The sequence below is a fragment of the Callorhinus ursinus genome, unplaced genomic scaffold (assembly GCF_003265705.2).
Source record: "Callorhinus ursinus isolate GAN/ISIS: 27379988/994484 unplaced genomic scaffold, GSC_fseal_2.0 scaffold28, whole genome shotgun sequence".
In the NCBI taxonomy this organism is placed as follows: domain Eukaryota; kingdom Metazoa; phylum Chordata; class Mammalia; order Carnivora; family Otariidae; genus Callorhinus; species Callorhinus ursinus.
Genome location: NW_027397090.1, coordinates 19,667,588 through 19,689,300, shown reverse-complemented (window position 1 = coordinate 19,689,300; position 21,713 = coordinate 19,667,588). Strand labels below are relative to the sequence as shown.

The 21,713-nt window shown below is 44.3% G+C and overlaps 1 long non-coding RNA gene across 2 annotated transcripts; it reads left to right on the top strand.

The window, feature by feature from the left end:
* The first annotated feature begins 4,380 nt into the window (after positions 1 to 4,380).
* Positions 4,381 to 20,051, top strand: LOC112838661 (uncharacterized). 2 transcript variants are annotated; one of them, XR_003212024.2, is made up of 3 exons: positions 4,381 to 4,885; positions 18,630 to 18,812; positions 19,241 to 20,051. It is a non-coding gene; the product is annotated as an uncharacterized lncRNA (long non-coding RNA). The 2 variants fall into 2 exon arrangements; XR_012374086.1 differs by lacking the exons at positions 18,630 to 18,812; positions 19,241 to 20,051 and adding exons at positions 4,983 to 5,049; positions 5,145 to 6,410.
* Positions 20,052 to 21,713: the final 1,662 nt, after the last annotated feature.

Below are 21,713 nucleotides of genomic sequence, written 5' to 3'. Positions count from 1 at the left end.
AGAATCTTAAGCAGGTTCCACACCCACTGCAGGCCCCACAGAGGGCTCAATCTCACGACCCTGAGATCATGACCTGAGCCGAAATCAAGAGTCAGACACTTAACGGGACTGAGACATCCAGATGCCCCACCACCAAAGCAGTTATTAAGTTGCTTATTTTCTCTTCTTCTTGAATATGGATACTAACAAAAGGAAAGGGAAAGTGGGTAATCCCCCCAGACTAGGAGGTCCACGCAGGGTTCCACTGTCTTGCCGGTGAGGACTTGAGAAGCGTTTGTCGTAACCACCAGATTTCTATGATCCCTCCCATTCCCTGACAGAGGACCTCTTCTGAATTGCATCCTATGCTTAGCATTGATTCACTCTTCCACATTTTCAAAACGGCAGTCTTATTTGCGGCCCCACTGAGTCCAGATTAAGCAACTACGATTTTAGCAGTATATTGCCATCTCTCTCTGATGTGCTCTGGGAGAGGCTTGAGTGCACTTCTTTCTCCAGGCAAGATACTTTGGACAGACCAAATTACATCTCCTTGAAATAATGTCTGCAAGGGAGAAAGCAAGTGGCGCTAGCGTTGGTGATCTGGAACTTCCACAGAGTACGCTGCTACACTCTCACATGAAAGTGGGTCTTAGCAGCTACTTAATTACTTTTTAAATGCTTTTGGGGATTTTCTGGTTCTCAGAGGGTTTTTTGAAGGAAAAAGTTTTTAAAATTCAGCTTTATTGAGGAAAAACTGACAAAAAAAATTGTAAGATATTTAAAGTATACATCGTGGTGATCTGACTTACGTATGGTGAAAGGATTCGCTCCATCTAGTTAAACATATGTATCACCTCAAATCTTTATTTCTTTTTCTTTTATGAACACATTTAAGTCCTACTGTAGCAAATTTCAAGTGCACAATACAGTGTTAGCAACTATAGTCACTACGTTATACCTGAGATTCTCAAACCTTATTCATCTTATAGCTGAACTTTGTACCCTTTTACCAAACTCTCCCTATTTCCCCACTGTCCCCAGCCCCAGACAACCACCATTCTTCTCTCTTTCTGCAAGTTTGAACTTTTTTTTTTTTTTAGATTCCACGTATAAGTGACACCAGACAGTATTTATCTTTCTCTGACTTATATCATAATGCCATCAAGGTCCATCTATGCTGTTGCAAATGACAGGATTTCCTTCTTTCTCATGGCTGAGTAATATTCCATTATAAATGTGTATCACACCTTCTTTATCCATTCATCCGTTGACGGACACTATACTTCCCTGTCTGGCTATTGTGAATAATCCTGCAATGAACATGGGGGTGCAGACATCTCTTTGAGATACTGTTTCATTTCCTTTGGATATATTCCCGGGAACGGAATTACTGGTGGATCATATGGTAGTTATATTTTTAGTTTTTTGAGGAACCTCCACACTGTTTTCCACAGTGGCTGTACCAGTTTGCATTCCCACCAACAGTGCATGAGGGTTTTCTCCACATCCTTGCCAACACTTATTTCTGTCTTTTTGTTAATGGCCATTCTGACAGGTGTGAGGTGATATCTCATTGTGATTTTGATTTGCATTTCCCTGATGATGAGTGATGCTGAACATCTTTTCATGTACCTGTTGACCATCTGTATGTCTTACTTGGAAAACTGTTTATTCGGGTCCTCTGCTCATTTTTTAATTGGATTTTTTTCTAGTGGGTTATATGAGTTCTTCATATATTTTGTATATTAATTCCTTATATGATTTGCAAATATTTTCTCCCATTCCATAGGTCACCTTTTCATTTTACTGATGGTTTCCCTTGCTGTGCAGGAGCTTTGTAGTTTGCTATAGTCCCACTTTTTACTTACTTATTCATTACTTTTGCATTTTTTTAAAGGGGGGGAGGGGCAGAGGGAGAGGGAAAAAGAGAATCTTAAGCAGAAGCCACACCCAAGCATAGAGCCCGACAAGGGACTCAATCTCACAACCCTGAGATTATGACCTGAGCCGAAATTAAGAGTCAGACACTTAACCAACTGAGCCACCCAGGTGTCCCACTATAGTCCCACTTTTAAAAAAATTTTGCTTTGCTTTTGGTGTCACGAAGGAAAAAAATCTTAAGAACAAAACAGATTCAGTTCAAAAAGTGAATTGCTATTAACATTTGTCTTCTCTCTTTATGTCAACAGCAAAAATAGATTGGTCTTTAAATACTTTAATGTGCTGAATAAATCCTATGAAACAACATAATTTAATCAATGCCTCTAACATCTTTTTTAATGGTCATCATTTATATTACTTTGCGCATAAGGAATAACTTTAATCTTAAATTCTTGAAATATTGAAGTCAGTTGCTCAATAAAAGAATAGTTTACAAGAAGCTATGCATTTCTTTTTCCTAATGCTTAGCTGAAATGGTGTCAGTAAACAATGTATTTTCTTTAAATGTGCATGCCCCATTGAAAACTTATTGGAGAATTTTCTAGAAGCTGGCACCTGTTACCCCAGAGAGCATGGATCCAGATTTGTTGTATCCCATGTCCCAGGAGCTCCCCAGCACCTCTCTTTTTGCCACGTGTCCTTCGCGGTCCGATGTCAGCACCTTGGGTGGGCTTGCCTCTGGAGGAAATTCCGACAGCGACCTTGTAAATTAGAAAAATAATAGTGAGTCAAAGGCTCTATCTATGAAGCTAGATGAATCATGGAGGAGGGAGAGCTGAACACTCAGGCAGGGGAGTGCTCCAGGTTCTCCCTGAGGTTCTGGCATTGCTCTGAGGTCAAGGTCACTGTCATTTCTCTAAAGGAGGGTGGCCACCTGCCCGTCCCCGGGAGCTGAGTGGTAAGTGAATGGATGGGCTTGGAAGGGCCTGGGCACACCATCCTGCAAGGTCATCGTTTCTCAGCCCAGGCAGCTCCTGCCATGCTGGAGGGTTGGAGCTACTGATTTTTCAGGAGAAGCCAGAATCTAGACATTTTAATGTGACCATTCTCAAATTTTACATGTTCGAACCATTTACATTTCCTTTAAAAGCACAGTGTGGGAAAAAAAAATAGGTGTAAGGCTGGTTTTGGCCCACAGGCTTCACTGTGCATGCTCTTCATAGCCGCTCGTTGGCATTGTGGTTGACGTGGCACAGAAGGGAGGGGACCCTTCCTGGGACGCACTACCTGTCTGCTGCACGTGTCAGCGGGACACGGGACAGGCATCCCACCCTGGCACGCCGAGAACCCATGACATAGAGAGGACTCGAGCTATGCTGCTGGCCAGACTCCTCACAGGATATATTTCTCTATGTGATTTCAGACAAACACACGTGATTCATGCAGTGGAGTGGTTTGTGCAGAAGGTGCCGCAGTGCCCCTCAGAGACTCTGCAGCCAGGACAAGCAGTTCCACCCAAGGCACCAACATCTGCTCGCTTGGCGGGTCCCCTGCATCTGCCATTCGTTTCCTTGTGCTGCCACTGGCATTGGAGGCTCATTTTGTGTGGTCCCACAAGGACGGAAGAAAGCCAGCAAGCATGCGGATGGCCTTCTGTTTATATGTGCACAAAAAGGGAGAGATTTTCACCATCTTTCCCCATCTGCTGTGCTGATGAGGACCTTCACAAATGGGGAGCCTCAGAAGCAGGGACCTCTCTTCCCAAGTAGGAATCAAGGAGCTGAGAGGCCCTGCTCAGCAGCCACACTTCCCGAAACGGGGCCTGCTGGCTGCCTCAGTGTGGGGGAAGGTCAGAAGGTAGAAACCAAGGGAACGAACTGAGGAAAGGAACGCTCGTCTTCTTGCACCCAGCAAAATCTGCACTTTCTCAGCATTTCTGTGAATTGGAAACCTAATTATTCTAAGGATAACACAAAAAGCTAGAGTAAGCCATGGCTGTCTTATACCCTTTATCTCCCATAGGAACACGCTTACTTGTCAAGCACGCGACGTGAGCTCACTCTCAATCTGGAAGCGCTGCTGCACGTCACCCCCACAGAAGCTCTGATTGCATCGTCTGTGCAGTGCTGAATCGGTGGAAGATTTCCCTGGGTGAGAGTCACATAGTTGGCCTGTCAGGAAATGAGCACATTCATACTTAATTGCCACATAAGTGCCTTCAGCTCTTTCACTCCGGAATTACCGAGCGAAAATCTTCAGCTAGGACTAACTCTTTTCATGCCGCCTGGCTGTGAAGCCTTGTGTTACATGTACCTGAGGAGCCTCCCTTTATGAAGGTCACTTACCACAAGCTAATGTATGGGCCTGGCTCTGGGGACGGATCCCATCGGTTGGGTCATCCACTGGAAGGGCCACAATGAGGTAGAAAACTCATCTTCATGTCGCCAAGCAAACTGGTAGCAGACGGATCCCTGAGTCCTGTTAGGGAAATCCATTTTAAAAGACCAGTGAGTTTAAATAGCCAAGGCATGAAAAATAATTAAAAATTCTTATTTTCTTCATCTCTTTACAGTATTTCAGGTGCTACAACTATTGATTTTCTGCTCAAGCCTATGATTACACTGCTGTCACATAAGCTGACATGGGCATTAAGCAAATGGTATTTTTGTTGCTGAAGCAGGTTTCAAAAGCCAGGCACATAGATTGTACCAGAGTGTTTTAATAGGTGCTTTTAAATGGGGTTGCAACAGAACTAAAACCATTTTCAAAGCCAAGAGCAAATCAATGTGTAATCTGATCCAGATAGTTCTCAGATACAGGCTTCCAAGGACTATGGGCCTCATACTCCTACAGTGAGAGAATATAAATTATACACTTTTTACTGTAAGACTTGAATGTCAGTCAATAGAATCAAAGAAGGATCAACAGATGTAACAAGAGCGGACGATTTCAAGAACTGGTTCAAAAGATTATGGCCTGGTTTCTTCTGATTCTGCGGCTCTTCAAAATAGATCCTTTGGAAGTAAGTTTCTTTTTCTTTTTCTTTCTTTTTTTTTTTTTTTTTTTACAGTCTTGAGGTCTTTTATTTTCTTTACATTTATCACGCTATGAATTCATAGGGAATGGGTTCCAGCAGTTTGGGCTCCTTTCCATTGGTTCTCACAAAGAGTGCTTCTCTGGCTGGGGGTAAGTAAGTTTCTTATTACAGTATTTTCTTACTTCATTTGGCTTGTTTTTGATGGAAAAAAATGTTTAAACATTTTTTTCTCTATTTTCTCTAGATTTTAATTTAAATGCATTGATGACTTTTCTTACTAAAATCACTGGAACCAATTTTTAACCTCCCCAAAGACATCTCTGGAAAGCTTCTATATCACCTTTCCATTGACAAACTCCAAAACGTGAATTTGGATTTGGTTTTTCAAATGTCAGAACAGTGGCTTCTTGGTTTTGTTTTGTTGTTGTTGTTTTTAAGCTAGGAATATTATGAAAAATCATACTTTTTTGGAGGGGTGTGAATTTCTAGAAGTTACACTGTTATTTTGCCTCAGTTTCAAGGGGATGCAAGAGTAGGCATGCCTGGGCTCTGGACGCCACTCACCTGCCTGGAAGAGCAGGTGCCCCTCTGTTCCCCCAGCCTCTGGGGCCTCCCTTCCGTCCTCAGCTGCGGTATGTTGCAGATTGCCTCCTAAGCAGTGCCTGGTGGACATCTGCATGGTCATTTACAAAATGCCAAGAAGATACTTCAGGAATATATAACGGATTTCCCCCCAAAATGTTCATATTAAAATAACACTAGTTTATAAAGGGTATAAACTCCCGTTTTTGTGAATAATGGCATTTTCCTAGCTTTTATTCCAAAATGAAAAGGAAAGCTGGTTTTCTCAGGCTGAGGAATGCCATGGTGACAGTTTAAGGAACGCCTGATTGAGTGTAATAATGAAACAGAGAAACATGGAAGCCTGAGAGATGTGTGCTTAGGGATTGGAGGTCAGACTGGACTTTCAGGATGACCGTCCCAAATATCCAACAGCACGAGCTTTTCACTGAGATTTTATTTTTCAATTTAGTCCACTTGGTGGCTATTGTTGTTGTTGTTGTGATTTTTGTGGCATGAGGAGGAAACATGTTTCTGGACAGGGTGTGTGGTGGCCCTGGTGGTGCTGAAGCCGCTGTGTGGACGCCTGGAGCCCCTCAGAGCAGCTGTGATGGAGGGCACACCTCCTGCTCCATCCTCAGAACTGCGGGAGTGGCTTTTCCCCCCGCACACATGCACTGCGGTTCAGGGAACTCCCGCACAACTGACCCAGTCTAACTGTTCTTGCCCGCTTGTCCCCAGCGTTGGCTCACCACCACATCACTCCATTCTTGCTGAGCACATTTGAACATCTCATAGGACACTTATTAAAAAAAAAAAATCAACCAACAGTGTAAAGTATAATTTACATAAACAAAATGCATCCCTTTTCCACAAAAGTGCACAGAGAACACTGCCATCCCCAAGATGTTTTCTGTGGCCTGCAGTCCATCTGTCTCCACGCGCCCTCGCTGGCGCCAGAGAGCCGCTAATCTGGTCTCCATGACTACGGAGCAGCTTCCCCCGCATCCCAGAACCCTGCGTAAGTGGACTCCTGCATCCCATGTGTGCTGCGTCTGGCTCCTCTAGAACCACACAGTGTTTCTGAGATCTATCGATGTTGCTGTGTATCAGCAGCTGATCGAGTTTGTTGTCGAGTACTGTTTCATTATATGAATGTACCACCCTTGGTTTTCCCATTTTCCTGTTGGTGGACATTCAATTGTTTCCTAATTGGTGTTTCCTGTTTGTAGTTTGGAAAATGCTGGTGTTGAGGAATGTTATGAGTAGACTGTTACAGAATCACACACACTCGGAAGCCATGACAGCCTGTGACAGGGTTCCCGGGGAAGCAACTGGAAAAGATGCTTCATCAGTATTTCAATCATATTCACATACAACAAGGGTGGTCTGCAACAATTTTTGTAGTGATTGGTAACCTACACAGATATTTTATGCAAAAAAGTAGATACTCTTATGACAAAATCTCAAAGGTGTATAGCTTATCAATTTATTTAGTCATTTTCTCTGAAGAAGAATTAAAAATTTGTTTCCATAGACTTTTAAAACATGTAATTTCCCTCAGTAGAGATGAAGTTGTTGCCATAACTAAATTCTAAAATTTATGTGAAAAAAAAGAAAAAATAAAATTTATGTGAAGAGGCAGTTGAACAAATAAATTTTTTAAAAGATTTTCTTTATTTATTTGACAGAGAGAGAGTGAGCACAAGCAGGGAGAAGGAGAAGGAGAAGAGGCTCCTCCCTGAGCAGGGAGTCTGACGTGGGGCTCGATCCCAGGACCCCGGGATCATGACCTGAGCCGAAGGCAGACGCTTAACCAACTGAGCCACCCAGGCGCCCCTGAACAAATAAATTTTAAAAGTTCAACCAGCCAACTGAGAAATTGGTTGACTTTTATGACTAAAGTGACCCAACTGTTGTATGAATGAGCTTACCTTGGTGTCTGTGTGTCTGGTGGGGACACAGACTCCAGGCTCGGAGGCTTGGAATAGGGGGCTTAGGGGGCACTCAGGCCATTGTACACTGGGGCATATGAGGGACCAGTAAAAGGTGGTATAGAATTTCCCAGTGAAAATCTCATTCTTATGAGACCCAGAAAGAAACTGGATTTAAGATGACACACAAAGGACCGAGAGGGAGAGTGTACTGTAAGGTCAAAACTGCGTGGATTTTTGACTCTTACATTTCTTTATGAATTTTAACTAGAACTCTGTTTGCTTTCTCGGGGACCACAAGGCTTTTACAGGCACACAGCAGCACAAGTGCCGAGGTGGAAGGAGGTTTGGCAGTGGCTCTCTTCCCATCCACAGGCCAAGAGCTTGGAGCAGCGGCACGTGCTCACTTCACTACTGTTTTCCCCACTGCTCACAAAAAAACGCCTCCTTAGGTTAAGAATATAGAAAAATGAGAATTTAACTTTTTATTTGTATTTATTTTTCGCTTCAGACCAGTGGAAACATCACTGAAAATGTCTTCCATCTGTGGACTCAGAGGTATTTATTGCTTTCTACTTTTTTTTCCTCCAGAGGATCCTGGGGAACTTCACATGGATTGGGTCACTTCATAGGTAACATCTCTTGTCCACTAAGTAATCAGCCCATGCTGCACAGAAGTAACTTTGTCATGATAGAATCAGATCACAAGACCCTTGATGGAAAAGATACAAACTGAATGAGGGAACTTTAATCATTTCATCTCATATAATTGTTGATTTTAAAAATTATGTTTAGTAGTTTATCAACAAATATGACAAATGCCCTCATGATTTATCTATCTTAACTTAAATGTTATTTTTATCAAAACGAATCAGTTCGGGGCGCCTGGGTGGCTCACTCCTTAAGCGTCTGCCTTCGGCTCAGGTCATGGTCCCAGGGTCCCGGGATCGAGCCCCACATCGGGCTCCCTGCTCAGGGGGAAGCCTGCTTCTCCCTCTCCCACTCCCCCTGCTTGTGTTCCCTCTCTCGCTGTGTCTCTCTCTCGGGCAAAAAATAAATAAAATCTTTAAAAAAAAAAACCCCGAACGAATCAGTTAGAAATCTTCTGGTCACAAGTGATAGAAGCCTTAATCCACTGAGCAGGGGCCCATTCAGGGAGAGGTGGCGTCCCCCAGCTTGGGCTCCCCAGCCTCCTGGCCACTGCCCTGGGAGCTGGCCTTTGCACCCTCTGCCAGAATGCAACTCTGCTGGGGTCCCAGGGAGACAAGGACATCTCAGGGCTCCTGCTGGAGGGGGCAAGGGAGCCCCACTGGTCCTGAGGGCCAGCACACGTCCCCTAAGACCTCCCGCTGGAGATCAGCTTGACGATGCGCACTGGGGGGCTTAGAGTGGCCAGGGCCTGGGGCTGGGGCTTCCACAGTCCTGGGGGCCCCTTCAATTCCTCCCATCCCTTGGGGCCACTTTTTCATGGCTGAGCTCTTACATTTTCTTTGTCATCTTCTTTTTTTATTTCCATAATCAATTTTATTTATTTTTTATTTTATTTTATTGTGGTCAGAACACTTGAGATGTACCCTCTTGACAGACTTCCGAGGGGAGAGCACAGCACCGTTGGCCACAGGCAAAGGGCCGGTGCAGCTCTCCGGACTCGTTCATCCTGCACAACTGAAGCTTTCTCCCTTGAACGGCACCCGCCCTCCTTCCCCCCTGCCCTGACTCCCCCCTTCCGCTCGGCTTCCCTGTGCTGGACCACTCTAGGGCCCTCACGGCAGGGGAACCATGTGGCGTTTGTCCTTCTGTGTCTGCCCCGTTCCATTTAGCACAGTGTCCTCTGGGTTCACCCACACTGCGGTATATGGCAGGATTTCTTTCAAGGCTGAATAATACCCCACTGCATGTAGACACCACATCTTCTCTCTCCGTTCGTCTGTTGGTGGACATGACGTGCTATCCCATCCTGGCTCTTGGGGCTGAGCTTTTCTTCTCTGTTCTCTGTGGATGAAGCTGCGCCCAGGCCGGTGTCACTGCTCTGTGTATCACCGTAGCAACCGTGAGGTGAGTGTGGGAAGCTCTGGGATCCCAGCGTTTCTGACCCCCCTCCCGATCCTTCCAGGCCAGAGCCCGTGAAGCTAGGGCTCAGACGCATCCCAGATGTGCCCCATCCGATGTGGCACCTGGACCTCTGCTGCGACGGTGGCCATGCCTCTCATGTTGGAGTCTGCAATGTCAGCCTGCATGTGCACACTGGGACCTTCCAAATTTGGAAAACTGATGGTTTTGTCACTTTAGGAAAAAAGGGAATATAAATATTTTCTCTTGCCTCCTGGGAGGATTAAGAAAATAAAGTCTTTGCCATCATCAAGAAGAAAGGAACTGGATTTTACAGGTCATAGAAAACTCTTTTACAACTGGGGAGAGTCAGCGTGTCAGATTGTGGGGTAGGAAGCCCCTAAGGGAACCGGGAAGGAAAGAAGCATTTTCCTGAAACAGAGGCAGAGTCACCCCACCCGACCTTGGAGCCCTGTGCTCTCCTGACCATCCTGTGTGGTTCCCCATTTGCAAATGTCCCAGGATACCCACAAACCCAAGGAAAGAGAGGTGAGCCTCAGGATAGGTAGTGAGGGGATGGTGTGGAACCCCATGCTTCCTGTTCCTTCTAGAATAAAGCTGGGTCTCCCTTGAGGGAGCCTGGCATCCCCCCCAAATTCCTTGACCCGGGCCTCACTTACTGTCCTGTGCTCTGCCTCAGGACCCTTGCATATGCTGTTCCCTCGGCTCTGTCCGCATGGCCTCTGCATTTGCCAACATCAATAGGGCCCAATGCCTACACCAGCTTCAGGAATAAACTAACAGAGGGCAGCCTGGGTGGCTCAGTGGGTTAAACCTCCAACTCCTGGTTTCGGCTCAGGTCGTGGTCCCAGGGTCCTGGGATCGAGCCCCACATCGGGCTCCCTGCTCGGCGGGGAGTCTGCCTCTCCTTCTCTCTCTGCTCATCCCCCCACTGGCACACATTCTCTCTCAAATAAATAAATAAATAAAATCTAAATAAATAAACAAATAAACAGAGAGGGGCCCTTCATGACTAGCTGAGCCCCTCAGTCTCTGTCACTTTATTCTGCTCAATTTTTCTTTGACGTCATCCATGATGTAATTTATTATATATTATTAAATGAGAAATAGTGTCAAAAAATACTTTTCTGCTTAAATTTGCTATGTCTGCAGTGTCTTAAAAGGTGCTTGATGTGGAGTAGAAGATCATGCTTAATTAGTACTTGCTTTACCTAAAGAAGGGCTTTTCCTTTCCCACCCGCTACCCCAGCTAGGTGTGGACCCAGAGTAAGAGACGATGCAGTAACTGGAGGCGGCAGCAGAGGGCGCTGTAAAGACAAACTGTGTGAACCCAAAACGGCTCCTCTCAAAAAAATTAAGTTTATTAGTTAAAACAAAACCAAAAACAAGCCAGAAAGGAGAAGCACTAGATTTTGGACACAGCTGAGAGTCTGTAGGGACTGCTAGTTTTATAAAAAGCAAGTACGGCTTGCTGTTAGACTGGCCCCCATCACCCGTCTGCCTCTGAGCCTGGACCTGCAGGGAGTCCTGGTGGAAGGTGGTACCGATGACCAGGGAGGCGGAGGGGCCCGCTCCATACTCGTGGAGACAGAGGTGCTCGAAGCATCACCAGCCTTCTGGCCTGGGTGCTCTGTCGGGAGAGATCCAGAGATGTGTGAGGGGGCTGCCTCGCAGAGGTCTCCTCCTGGGCACCTTGCAAGTGCCCAGGGGCGGTGGGTGCGGACCGTGGGCGTTTTCAGTGGCCCGTGCAGGCATCCTGACAGCTTAATGCCTCAGAGTTCTTCTTAATGAGAAAGGTGTTTACACTTTTTTTTTTTTTTAAGATTTTATTTATTTATTTGACAGAGAGAGACACAGCGAGAGAGGGAACACAAGCGGGGGAGCCGGAGAGGGAGAAGCAGGCTTCCCGCGGAGCAGGGAGCCCGATGCGGGGCCCGATCCCAGGACCCCGGGACCATGACCTGAGCCGAAGGCAGGCGCCCAACGACTGAGCCACCCAGGCGCCCCAAGGTGTTTACACTTTTAAAACTTCTCGTTTTAGCCCTGGCCTCTCTTGGGGATAAAGTAAAGGCATGTGTGTCTGGGACAAGGATCTTCTGTTTTGTAGAAGTATTGTTTTAGAGTATCTCGGGACGACTTTGTGTGTGTGTAACTGAAGGAGAATGACGGGGTGTGCGATCAGTCAGGGTCTTCCAGAGGCACAGGACCAACAGGACGTGTGTGTGAAGTCATTACAAGGACATGGTTCATGGGTTATGGAGTCTGACCAGTCCAAATATGCACTGGGGTCCAGCAGAATGGAGACCCAGGAGAGCTGGTGGTGCCCGTGACATGGAAGCCATCTGCTAGAACATTCCCTCTTACTCAGGGAGACTGGTCTTTTTGTTTTTCTCAGGCCTTCAACTGATTAGATGGGGCCCACCCACATTTGGGAGGTTTAGTCTATTGATTTAAATGCTAATCTCAACCTTCCCTCCTTCCCTCCTTCATTCATTCTCTCTTCCCTCCTTCCTTCCTTCCTTGTTTCTTTTTGTCCCCACACAACTCTTTTGTGCTTTTAGATCACAGTCTTTTCTCTACAAGTTGTATCCTGAATTTTATTCAATTTCAACCCATTCGTAACAGAAAATGGATTGGTACCTGGATATTTGTTCTTAACAAATAATTTGAGGCAGGGAAGGCATATATTTAACTTTATTCCTTCACCAATTAAGTGGTACTTGAAAAAAGTCAGTTTTCCTTATCATCAGCATGGAGGCTGTTTTAATGTTTATAATTATAATACTTAGAACTATAAGCCATTTGATTTTGGCTCATTTGTTGATCAAAGTTAAACAAACATTTTTAATATCTCTGATGTAGTTTTTAATCTACATAATTGCATGATACTTCCCACATACTAAACTGTCTTAATCCATCTAATTTAGGTACATTTTGGAACTTTCCATATAAATATAGTGTCACACTTGAATTTCATTTATGAAAATGAACATAATGTTTAACTACATAATCTAGAGGGTAAGGACTGGGCTATAAGTCTATGCTCATAAAAGTACAAATATTCAGAGTCATTTTTAGGAAATATTCTGCATGGAAAACAAGATAATAAAACCCCAAACAAAATACACATGTGCAAAAACACACGTCTGCTGCCTCTCTTCTCTCGCCTCGGGAGTTGGCTGAAGCAGGACAGGAGATGCACACTCAGATACCTCTGGCATCTAGACAGACAACCCAACTAGATCAAGGATTAGCAGGCAGTTCTGGGGACTGTGGTGAGCTGCAGGGCACACGCTGCACCCAAAAATCTTTACCAATTTTATCATTCCTTCCGCGGTGGGCAGAGGCCTCAGCAAGTGCAGCACAGGACACACAATACATATAAAATTGAATGATTTCGGGAGTTGAGAGGGAATTATGAAAAGCGTAAAGGATTTTAAAGACAAATGCTATCACTATTACACCAAACCAGAAGGCCGCTTCACTTTAAGATGCATCTGATGGTCTCAGAAGATTTAGACATTACATAGTCTAATCAACAATGAGTAGCAGATGAATTAAAAATGTATCTGCATTGGGGCGCCTGGGTGGCTCAGTTGGTTAAGCGACTGCCTTCGGCTCAGGTCATGATCCTGGAGTCCCGGGATCGAGTCCCGCATCGGGCTCCCTGCTCAGCAGGGAGTCTGCTTCTCCCTCTGACCCTCTTCCCTCTCGTGCTCTCTGTCTCTCATTCTCTCTCTCTCAAATAAATAAATTAAAAAAATAAAAATAAAAAAATGTATCTGCATTAAGTTCTTCACTACAAGGAACAGCTAGGGTGTAGCTATTATCTCCAGCAGTGCTGGGAGAAACCAAGCTTTGCAAATCCGTGTCGCTGGCTTTTTGCTCTAATCAAAGGTCAGCGTCTTCTTCCACCGTCCTTGACCCTCTCCCCAGAGCACCTGCCAGCAGATTTAGTATCTGTCATTCTAGCTTCCATTTAATTCATTTCCAGAAAAGTCCAGACATGATTGTATCTACAAAATGGGGAGGAGAGGAAAAAGCATCATATGTCTTATATTATTCACGGAAACTAGACAGGTTTTATTTCAGGCCGTAAGTCATTTGAGAACACAAAGAGAACTTTGACCTTAATCCATTTGGTCTGGTTAAGAGGAGGAGCATCTTGTGCTTACTTTGAAGGTGTTTTTAACTTCAGGCTTGGTCAAATGGGACGTTTTGATCTAGAGAAAAGCTTATTTTAGAAGGCAGAATATTTATTTTATCTGGAGTAGAGAATAAGACATCCCTGGGCTTGAATCTCCATTTGAACACTTACTATTTCTATTACCTGGAGCTAGTGACTTCTCACCAAGCTTCTGCATCTTCACCTATAAAATGAGTGTCTCGGCATCCCATTTTGGTTTCCTTAGCTTGCTTACATTTCCACAAGTAGTCTTTTCATTACTGTACTGATTTTCAACCTTCTCTGGCCATTGGAATTCACTGTAAAGCCTGGTCCCACCCCAAGCACAGGGAATATGAAAGCTCCTGGATGACTCTAATGGATGGCCATGGTTGAGAGCCACTGTGTTCAGTCTCTGGATTTGAACCATCTGATGTAAATTCTATTTTCTGCTGAGATCCTGGATATAGATATTAATTCTTTTAATTCCTTACATTCATTCCCACTGAACACGCATTGAGTGCTTACCATTAACAGATTTTGTGGTAGGCCATAGGGATATATAAATTCAAAGAAATTCCCTGCTTTGGGGCAGCTGGGTGGCTCAGTCGTTAAGTGTCTGCCTTCGGCTCGGGTCATGATCCCAGGGTCCTGGGATCGAGCCCCGCATCGGGCTCCCTGCTCCGCGGGGAGTCTGCTTCTCCCTCTCCCACTGCCCCTGCTTGTGTTTCCTCTCTTGCTGTGTCTCTCTCTGTCAAATAAATAAATAAAATCTTCAAAAAAAAAAAGAAATTCCCTGCTTTTAAGAATTTTAACTCGTGTATTAGACATATTTAGAACTTAAACTCAAACAGCATAGACCTTGACATAAAGGGTTAACATTGTTAGCTATAATCATATCTGTTGTTATATACTGCTCTGAAAATATATTGTTGACAATAAGACAAGAAAAGGAAATAACAGGCACACAGATTGGGAACGAGGAAATAAAACTGTCTCTGTTCACAGATGACATGATTGTCTATGTAGAAAGTTCCAAAGAATCAACAAAAATGACAAAACCTCTGGAACTGAGGGGTGATTAAACAAGGCTGCAAATTTGCAGGATACAAGGATAATATGTAAGAGTCAATAGGTTTCCTATATACCAACAGTGAACAATAGAAATTTGAAATTAAAAACACAAAACCATTTTTAAAAAAGAAAAGAAAATGGTAAATATGTGAGTGATGGATATATTATTTAGCTTGATTGTGCTGATTATTTCATAATGTAAACATGTCAAAATGTCAGGTTGTATACCTTAAACATATACAATTTTTATCTGTCTATTATACCTCAATAAAGCTAGGGGGGAAGACCACACCACCATTAACATTAGCACCAAAAAAAAAAAAGAGAGAGAGAGAGAGAGAGAGAGAGAAATACTTAGATACAAGTCTAACAAAGTTTGCACAAGATCTATGTGAGAAAACTACAAATCTCTGGTGGAAGAAGTCAGAGATCTAAATAAATAGAAAGATAATCCATGTTCATGGATAGAAAAATTCACTATTGATGTCAGTTCCTCCCAACTTAATCTACAGATTCAATGCATTCTGAATAAAAATTCCAGCAAGTTAGTTTGTAGTCATTTATAAGTGATTCTAAAGTTTATATGGAGAGGCAAAAAGACCCAGAATAGCCAAAACAATATTAAAGAAGAAAAACAAAGAGGGCTGACTTCACTCCAACTTCAAGTCTTACTGTAAAGCTACAGGAATCAAGACAGTATGGTGTTTGTGACAGAATAGGCACATGAATCAATGGAACAGAACAGAGAGCCCAGAAATAGACCCACACAGACATAATCAGCCAACCTTGGACAAGGGAGTAAAGGAAATTCAGTGGAAAAGAGGGAAGAACAGTCTTTTTAACAAATGGTGCTGGGACAAGTGGGCATCTACATGTAGCACAATAAATCTAGACATAAGTCTTACCCCTTTCACAAAAACTAACTCATAATTGTTCGTAAACCTAAATGTAAAACAAAGAACTATAAGACTTGGAACACAAACCATGGGAGAAAATCTACGGGACCATGGATTTGGTGATTAGTTTTAAGACATCCAAAGCATGGTTCAGGAAGGCAAAAACCGGTAAGAGGGACTTCATTAAGAAAAAAAGAAAAACGTTCTGATCTGTGAAAGACCCAGTTCAGAGGACATGGAAGAACCTTAAATGCACATCACTAAGTGAAAGAAGCAACTCTTAAAAAGCAACATACAGTAGGATTCCAGGTCTATGACATTCTGGAAGAGGCATGGAGACAGTAAAAGGATCAGTGGTTGCAGGGGGTTTGGGGTGGGGATGAGTAGGTAGAGCACAGAGGATTTTTAGAGCAGCAGCACTATTCTGTGATACATAATTGTAACATTATGCATTTGGCAAAACCCAAAGAACTGTACCATACAGAGTAAACCCTAATGTAAACTATAGACTTTAGCTAATAATAATGATCAATATCAGCTCATCAATTGTAACTAATGTACCATACCAGTGCAAGATATTACCTGTAGGGAAACTGAGGGCAGGGAATAAAGGGAATATATAGGAACTCTCTGTACTCTCTGCTCAGTTTTTTCAGTAAACCTAAAACTGCCCTAAAAAATAACGTCCATTTAAATATATGTGTATGTGTTTGCGCGGGTATGCATGTATGTACGCACGCTACAGAAATACCTCAGGCTCCACTTAATGAAATTATTTCTCATGAGCATCTAAAATTTTGAAAAAAATATTAATAACATCTGATTGATTAGAAATAGTAAAATGTCCAAATGAAGGTGGAGGGGCGTTAGTGGTCATTGTGTCTTTGGAGGAGGAAGCCACGGCATGCTACAGTGGACAGAATATTCACAGGCAAAGTCCCGCTACATTGGGACGTATTTTAGCTCTCTCACTGATGACTCGTTTTCCAGTCCTAAGATATTGGTGGAAATGTTGCCCTGAATTTCCCTGGACAGGCTAAGTCTTGCAGGTTTGAAGCTGCATAAAAAGAAGGTAAAATCATTTTTGGGTTGGGGGGGGCGTCTCATGAAAGTCTCTCCAAACTGCAGTTTCCTTAACTGCAAACAAGGATAAGAGAATTCAAGTAGTTGAATCTTTGATATTTTGAGCACAGTAGGAAAGGTAATTTGGATATGTTTAGGAGATAATGGGTCTTGGACTTGGAGTTACCACTCAGGAATGGAATTTTAAATTTCACAGCTGATCCCTTAAAGGCAAAAGTAAACTTGTTCTGGAAGAAATTAAATAGGAGGTGTCTTAGGATGTGTGGCCATGCACCAATCACAACAGTTCAGCGCTGCGGCTCCGGCAGAAAGCGGCCACACCCCCTGCCACACATCGAGGACAGAGCATGAGCTAGACAGTCGTTGGTCAGCGGGATATAGGGACAAAGGTCTGGAATTACCCTTAACCAGAGAGGTCCCAGATTTTTCATGTCTCTGGCCTGACGTGTCAATTAGCTCAAACCCTTTCTTTAGAGGTAAATGGAAGTTTGTCAGTTGTGGTTTGTTATAAGATCACAGGAAGGTGGTGCCTTAGAAAAAAATTTTTTGAGTCCGTGTAGCTAAAATGAAGCAGAAACCCACAGTTACTTGGGTGAGGTTGATATGAACACCTCCCCTCACTGAATGACCCAGATGGCCAGTCTCCTGTGTAGGACAGATGGGTTGGTGATTGCTGAACTCCCCTCCCACACTCCTTTTGGCTTTGACTTAGTGTTTTTAGCTTCAAAGTCTCCCTCTGAGGAGAACAATATGGCATCGGAAGATTAAAACTGAAGTGATAAATGCTTGCGATTTGAGACCTGTTCTCACAAGATAAACAGGTTCAATCCAACTCGCCCAGGAAGCGCTAGGCACGGACACACATTTCAGCATCTCTCTCCGCACCTGCTCTTGTACCCTGTGAGGAAAGCTGTGCCCAACAAGAAGTGGTTCTTCTTCCATCCCCTGCCTCCTCCCAAGGGAGATGGAATGAGATGGAGTGATGCTGGAAAATACGCCAGGGAAAAACCCTGGCTCCGTGCCAGAACAGAGAAACTAACATGGAGGGGAAGAAAATCGGAAAACAGGCTGAGATACATAGACACCCACCACATGATCCTTGAGCCAAATACGGAAATACGATGACGCGGTAAGAACATTATGGTAACATTAACACATAATGAGAAAATCATGGCAAAGATACGCCTCTCCTTGGAATATGGGACCAAGAAAAACCAAGGTGAATTTGAGGATTGTATATGCATCTTGGGGGACAAGTGAGTCACAACAGATGGTTCTCGGTCCTGTAGTTAATTGCTGTACATGAATATAAGGGTTTTGTCCTTTAAAATGTTAAGTTCTGCCTTGTAACCACCATGGGGTCCCCTGTCATTTGCATAGTTATCTGTCAGTTAAGCACTGACTTATTTCTTATATTCTAAAAAATATTTGCAGAACAAATAATGAATTGGTCCTAGTAAAAATAGTCATTAGAATCTTGTTTCTGAAAGTGATTGCTGAGTGTCTTGGAGCATCACCTTATGTTCTGGATACCCCCAAACTCACAAAATACAGATTTGCCATGCAGCAGACCCACTCTTATTTTTCAGCCTCACGTCTTGATGACACTCTGTGCTTATTCAGGCACACTTCCTTTTACTGCTTTGCTTAATTGTGCTTTGCAGAGTGTGTGCTTTTTACAAATTGAGGGTTTGTGGCAACCCTGCATCGAGCAAGTCTGTTGGCACCACTTTTTCCAACAGCATCTGCTCGCTTCATGTCCCTGTGTCACATTTTGGTAATTCTCACAATATTCCAAAATTTTTCATTATTGTTATATTTGTTATGATGACCTATGACCAGTGATCTTTGATGTTATCACTGTAATTGTTTTGGGGGCACCACAAACTATGCACACATAAGACAGCAAACCTAATCAGTAACTGTTGTGTGCGTTCTGACTGCAGCTGTGGGGTAACCAGGATCAGAAGTGCCGCCTGAAGATGGGACGGAACTGCCACAATCTCATGATAAAACTTGAACAGATGAGGAGTTGCTTCTTATGGATGAGCAAAGAAAATGGATTCTTGAGATGGAAGCTACTCCTTGGTGAAGATGCCATGAAGACTGTTGAAAAGACAACAAAGCGAGTAAGGGAAGGGTTCAGGTACAGGCAGGGAGAGATAGGGGGTCCCTGGCTGGGCTCTGAGACTACTCTTGGCAGGCAAGAGTGCTAAGCCAAAGTAAGCAAGAGATAGGGGAACAAACCAGGCTACCCGACCCTGAATGTTAGGGAGTATTTTTCTTTGGTGGCTACACTGTAATCACAGAAAATGACCAAACCTCAAAGAAGTAAACCATTAAGGCGGTTATCAATAGTCCTTGCTCAGACCATGATGGCACCAGAATCTCAAGACCGCAAGCTTCCTGGTCAATTTTTCAAAAAGAGATCGGCCCTAAACACCCTCAGTGGCCACCCATTTGGGACCCCGCTCACTCTAGAGAGCTTTTTCTTTCCTTTCTGCTCTCACCTTCACTTAATAAACTTTCACTTCACTTCAGCCTTTTGTGTCCACAGGATTCATTCTTTGACCTGTAAGACAAGAACCCTGCAATTCTGCCAAAAAAGGATTTAGAACATCACATGAACTTAGTTGTAAAGCAGCAGCAGAGTTGGAGGATGGACTCCAGTTTTGAAAAAGTTCTACTGTGGGTAAAATGCTACCAAACAGCATCACATGCTACAGAGAAATTGTTCCTGAAAGAAGAGTCAATCCGTGCGGCAAACTTCAGGGTTGTCTTCCTTTCAGAAATGGCCACGGCCACCACCCTGATGGGTCGGCAGCCTTAAACATCAGACAAGACCCTCCACCAGCAAAAGGATTATGGCTCCTGAAAGCTCAGATGGTGGTTAGTATTTTTCAACAACAGAGTATTTTTAATTATGGTATGAACCTAGTTTTTCAGACACAGCTACTGCGCATTTCATAGGCTACATGCACTGTAAACATAACTTTTATGTGCACCGGGAAACCAAAGCGCTCATCTGACTCACGTCATTGCAATATTCGTTTTATTGCTGTGATCTGGAACTAAATCCACAATATCTCCAAGGTATGCCTCTAATTTTTCCTAATTTTGCACACATTGGGAAAAAAGCTTAGCATAAACTTATGTAATCTCCTCGCCATCAGCAGCCCTGCATACTTGTTCCTACTGGCGAATATTTGGTTGTTGTTTAGCTATTCACCTCGGCTCCATGGAGGAGTGCGTGGCTTGGCTCCAGAGAAATCATTCTGTTATCACAGCTCTACACCCACAGACTTGTTTTTGTTTTATTTCCTTCTTTGGAAAGGTAGTTTGTGAGAAGAGAATCGGGGTCTTCCTTGATAAGAAGGACCATTAAGGCGGTTATCAATAGTCCTTGATAGCAAGCTGTGCCTGTCCCCATGGGTCACTACATTGAGATTTTTGAAGTGATCCCTGAGGGGCGCCTGGCTGGCTCAGTCGTTAAGCGTCTGCCTTCAGCTCAGGTCATGACCCCAGGGTCCTGGGATCCAGCCCCGTGTCTGGCTCCCTGCTCCGCGGGAGGTCTGCTTCTCCCTCTCCCTCTGCCTGCTGCTCTGCCTACTTGTGATTCCTCTCTCTCCCTGTCAAGGAAATAAATAAAACCTTTAAAAAAAAAAAAAGGTGATCCATGAGTTACCTAAAGATGCAAATAAAACCTGACCCAAATTGGACAGCGGGATGCTCACAAACATGAGCCAGGCAATACCTTTTCTTCCGTGTTGAGCGGAAGTGTGACCACAGCGCATTCTCCTCCTGGAGGTTCTTACCTAGCATGGTTTTATCCCCCTGAGGCAATGCTAACCCAGCTTGCCTAGTCTCCTGTGTTGCATTTCTTGGTATCATGGAGCTTCTCTATTTTCCTTTGAGGAAGGGTAAGGACGATGGGAGAATGGGAGGAGAGGTGAAGAAATCACCCAAGGTTGCATCTTTCTCCCATTGGCCATGAGAGATGGTCCTCCTCAGGACATGGCTTATTTTAAGTGGTGCATGTGCGAGCTTCCTCCGTGGGCTAGAACGTGACCATAGCACTTCTGGAAAAGAGAATAACCCCTTGAAAGTATTATCTAGAAAATAATCTTTAGAACTTGCAGGGAAAGACTCTATGTCCAACCTCTGACGGCAAGAGAGAGAAACACAGGGGCAGAAATGGGCATCAGGCAGACGGTGAGGACAAAGTGACACTGAAAGCCATCATTTCTGAAAAGCGATGGTCAGAGAAAGACACAGAAGCCAGGCTTGGTTTGGAGGAGCGTCTACCTTCAGAACACTCCCCCAAATAAGGGGGAAGCAGTGGGTGGACAAATCCTGAGCATTCTCTCAAGTGCCCCCTCCCCCTCACGTGCTGCTGAAAACAGGGGTGAGTGGAGAAAGATACAAAGAGAAGGGAGGGAGGAGAAGCCCCTCGCTCTGGCTGCAGGGGGGAGGCAGGGAGGGGCACCTGGGGCCTCCAGGCTCACCATGTGTGTTTCTTCAGGCTGGGAAGAAAGTAGAGACAGGGCAAAAATCCCATGAATTTTCATGAATAAGTAGACACTTAATGGAAAGGAAGAGAAGAGAGAAACAAAAACCCTGCACTCCCTGGAAGAAGGAGAAATGGGGGAGAAGAGCTACTCACTGGGAGGAACGAGCCCCAGGAGCCAAGGCAGGTGGAAGTGAGGGCGCCCCAAACAGGTGGAGGGTGCCACCCCCCAAACCTGGCATTCAATCAGCCCAGCTGAGCTGCCCCGTCTTCACGGGGCCACGGCCCAGGAAGGCAAGGACACAGAGGTGGCCGTGCCCCATGGTCGGGGGGGACACTGGGACCCATTTCGGAGATTAGGGCTGCCTCAGGAAAGCAAGGCTTTAAGATGGCAAAGTCGGGCCTTCTCAAACCTCTCTTTTCTCTTAACCCTTGAGAAAATAGTGGGGAAATTCGGAACAGAAAATGCAAATCCCATAGCACATATAACATAGGAGAACTCTAATGCCAAGCCTTGGTATGC